Below are 4,817 nucleotides of genomic sequence, written 5' to 3'. Positions count from 1 at the left end.
CAGCTTTGTATGATTGTGCATCATATATGACCCTGCAGCACAAAAGCAGTCTTAAGTCGCTGGGGTATATTTGTAGCAATAGCCAACAATACATTGTATGGGTCAAAATTATAGATTTCTCTTTTATGCCAAAAATCATTAGGATATTAAGTAAAGATCATGTTCCATGAAGATATTTTGTAAATCTCCTACCGTAAATATATCAAAACTTAATTTTTGATTAGTAATATGCATTGCTAAGAACTTAATTTGGACAACTTTAAAGATGATTTTCTCAATATTTAGATTTTTTTGCACCCTCAGATTCCAGATTTTCAAATAGTTGTATCTCAGCCAAATATTGTCCTATCATAAATAATTGACACTTAAAACTGGTTTTGTGCTCCAGGGTCACATATTATGAACCTAAACTACCTAAAGCAAGCAATAGCAACCTGCGCAATATTTTCCGCAATCATTAAATTATTACTGTAAGTATTATAAAATATGAAACATGTCTTAAGTGTGCACTTCTGGAACACAGATCAGCCAAAACTGTAACCGGAGAAAAACCATCCGGTTATGACTGATGGCTGGTCGACTGGTGCATCTCTAAAATGCTCATCTGAAAACAAGTCGGCTGGACTTCAAACACGCCTTCATAGAGTCTTCAACTACTCTCGTAAGGGTGCACTGGACTGCAACCAAAAATGCAAAATATAAAACGACAAAAAGCTTCAGTCTCGAAGCGGGCGCCAAGCTCGACACCGCATTCATCGGTTTTTACTGTTCCGGAACGCAAGGCATTAGTAAACATGACCCCAGAGAGACTTCTTGAGATTAAGTGTTCAGGATGAATTGGCTTTGGAGGCACTTAATTTAAAATGAAAAAATGCTGAACATCAGGGTCAAGGGAAAGATTTAGCCAGCTAGACAGATCCTGAACGGCCTCTCTGAGCTGAGCCAGCACGAAAATCAATCACTTCGCTCACTTCCCGAGGCCTAAAATGGAATTGGGTTACTCTGTGCTGTTCATCTCGCTAATGGAATGAGTTCCTGACGTGACTGTTTGTAGGGAAAGTCACTGAGGGTTTCTCTAGCGCTCTGTTCATTTGACAGTTTCAAGCGATCACAAAAATGGCGTAATTTATGACCCTGTTCGCAGCCACATCAAGAGGTTCAGTCACCTGAAACCTGCGTTTTCTTTGGATTAAGTCCCCCTTCGTTTTCCATCTCAACTCCGATTCTCCTTCACGTAAGCCTCAAATTCCACGGCGCTCGGAATGTCGGAGCGGCCTGTCAACTCTCTTCCCATCCTTTCAGAGGTGTGTTCCCAGGCTTAGCTCTGAAGACAGATTTGATACGCTGTCAAAACAGCCATCCTGAGATCTAAACTTCCCACCGCTGTGGTCTTACTCACCACAAAGATTCCTGAGAGCGGATTTGTTGACAGTATCCTGATGGCCCTTCGTATCTGTGAAAGAAACACACAAGACGTAAAGAGCGAAGAGAAGTAGCAGTCAATCAATCTTGGTGACCGCTCATCTGTCATATTTACTCTCGGAGAGTGTGTTGAATAACCTAGATGTGGCTAAATAAAGACCACTGTTTGCATTGGTCCTAACAGGTAAAGGCTTCAGTTCTGTCAGGGACTTGCTGAAGCTAATATTAAACTTTCTGTGAACTTGTTGAGTCGGTTTACAAGCTCTGGACACTTTGAAGTGGCCTAGGGCACTTGTACATAGCCACATAAAGCTAGTGGACCGGTTTCACACAGTTTAACCTTACTGGTCAATACAGCTGACCTGTGTCTCCCAGAGCCCTGGAAACAACGGATTTCCATCAAACTCGTGACAGACCAAGAGCGCACCATTGTCAAGTCGCCTCAGGCAATCTTCGCTTCTTTCAAAGGCAAACTAGTACCAAACGTGCACAAAGAATCTGTGATATTGATAGGGTTGAGTAAATGTTCACAGCCCTGTCATTTTTCCCATGTGTGCAGACAATTTGCACCTAACTCGACCTGGACAGAACAGCCCTGAATTAGGCAACATTTTCCAATTTGGCAATGCTGTTTTCTTTAACTTCTATAAGGCGTCCGTGGTAGGACGTTATATATATCGTGCAATGGTAGAAATGCCAATAGTAGACTGCTATTCCAAGATCTATGGATATTTCATGTTTAAACACATTTTTTATGAATTTTACAGTTTCTGTGATGAAAGACTAAAGAATTCTGCTCAAGTTCTGGGATGGTTTTCAAAGTAAGGAATGCTAAGGGTTAATATGACGACATATGGCATGCTAAATATTTTTTTTTAGCATCATTATCAACTTGATCAGATACAAAACAAGTTTTCTGGGATATTTCCAGTGCCAACGGATCTGCTTACCTGAATGCATGTTAAAGTCATGTTCTCACTGCTATGCTTAAAGTCAGTCAAGTTTACATTATTTAGTAAACTGATTTCCAGTACATATATATATACACATGTAACAAACATGATTAATGTAACCATTTTAAAGAAAAAGGATGTTTTGTTATCGCTTTTGGAGCAAGGGCGCACAGCGTGGAACGTCACGGGGTTGGTTCGCTCCGTTGGCCAGTGCAGTAATACAAGCATTTCTTTACTTTTTGAACACACAAATGTGCTTGGTTTTCACTATAATTGCATGAATATCCGACACCAAACTGTTCAAATCATGAAGTTGTCAGGGACTTGCTGAAGCTAATATTAAACTTTCTGTGAACTTGTTGAGTCGGTTTACAAGCTCTGGACACTTTGAAGTGGCCTAGGGCACTTGTACATAGCCACATAAAGCTAGTGGACCGGTTTCACACAGTTTAACCTTACTGGTCAATACAGCTGACCTGTGTCTCCCAGAGCCCTGGAAACAACGGATTTCCATCAAACTCGTGACAGACCAAGAGCGCACCATTGTCAAGTCGCCTCAGGCAATCTTCGCTTCTTTCAAAGGCAAACTAGTACCAAACGTGCACAAAGAATCTGTGATATTGATAGGGTTGAGTAAATGTTCACAGCCCTGTCATTTTTCCCATGTGTGCAGACAATTTGCACCTAACTCGACCTGGACAGAACAGCCCTGAATTAGGCAACATTTTCCAATTTGGCAATGCTGTTTTCTTTAACTTCTATAAGGCGTCCGTGGTAGGACGTTATATATATCGTGCAATGGTAGAAATGCCAATAGTAGACTGCTATTCCAAGATCTATGGATATTTCATGTTTAAACACATTTTTTATGAATTTTACAGTTTCTGTGATGAAAGACTAAAGAATTCTGCTCAAGTTCTGGGATGGTTTTCAAAGTAAGGAATGCTAAGGGTTAATATGACGACATATGGCATGCTAAATATTTTTTTTTAGCATCATCAACTTGATCAGATACAAAACAAGTTTTCTGGGATATTTCCAGTGCCAACGGATCTGCTTACCTGAATGCATGTTAAAGTCATGTTCTCACTGCTATGCTTAAAGTCAGTCAAGTTTACATTATTTAGTAAACTGATTTCCAGTACATATATATATACACATGTAACAAACATGATTAATGTAACCATTTTAAAGAAAAAGGATGTTTTGTTATCGCTTTTGGAGCAAGGGCGCACAGCGTGGAACGTCACGGGGTTGGTTCGCTCCGTTGGCCAGTGCAGTAATACAAGCATTTCTTTACTTTTTGAACACACAAATGTGCTTGGTTTTCACTATAATTGCATGAATATCCGACACCAAACTGTTCAAATCATGAAGTTTTGATCGTGGTATCCCAAACATTGTTTTCATAATGCGAGGCGCAGTATGATGTAAACAAATGATGCTTTATACAATATCATTGGTGTCGCATCTTTATTGTAATGTCAGACCTTTTAGACATATTTGCATTACACTGGCTCGTTCACCAGTAACGGTATGTAAGATATTTTATGTTTCCCAGCGAATACAATTAGTTTACCTGCTGTTAACAGGACGCTCAGTGTTTAACTAATCACCTATCCGAACAATCGGGCTAGTGCTGCTTCCTCAAGAAAGTTTGTCATTCTAACATTATTCTTTTAAAGTTTATCATTTAAGTTTATAGTAACGGTAGTACTGCTCGGTCCCCTCGCCGTATCAGCTCAAATGCATAAGCAATTGCACTTATTATGGGTTCAACAGTCCTTTTAACTTTGTCTTCCTCAATTGTGACACTGGACCACAAAACCAGTCTTAAGTGTCAATTTTTTCGAAATTGAGATTTATATGTCATCTGAAAGCTGAATAAATAAATTTTCATTTTTTAGGATCTGACAATATTTGGCTGAGATACAACTATTTGAAAATCTGGAATCTGAGGGTGAGAAAATCGCCTTTAAAGTTGTTCAAATGAAGTTCTTAGCAATGCATATTGCTAATCAAAAATTAAGTTTTGATATATTTATGGTAGGAAATTTACAAAATATCTTCATGGAACATGATCTTGACTCAATCAATACTCTAAAGATTTTTGGCATTAAAGAAAAATCAATAATTTTGACCAATACAATGTGTTTTTGGCTATTGCTACAAACATACCCGTGCAACTTAAGACTGGTTTTGTGGTCCAGGGTCACAATTTCAAAACAAGCGTGCCTTCAAAAAATAAAGAAATGCTTATATTACTGCACTGGCCAACGGAGCGAACCAACCCCGTGACGTCACACACTGTGGTATTGCGAGATGGAGGCGCCCTTGCTCCAAAAGCTATAACAAAACATCCTTTTTTCTTTAAAACTTTTGCATTAATCATGTTTGCTATGTATTTTTTATTAAAGTGGAAATCAATTTACTAAATAATGT

This window comes from Sinocyclocheilus anshuiensis, unplaced genomic scaffold (assembly GCF_001515605.1).
Source record: "Sinocyclocheilus anshuiensis isolate Anshui unplaced genomic scaffold, SAMN03320099.WGS_v1.1 scaffold499, whole genome shotgun sequence".
NCBI lineage: Eukaryota > Metazoa > Chordata > Actinopteri > Cypriniformes > Cyprinidae > Sinocyclocheilus > Sinocyclocheilus anshuiensis.
This window is presented reverse-complemented; position numbering follows the sequence as displayed.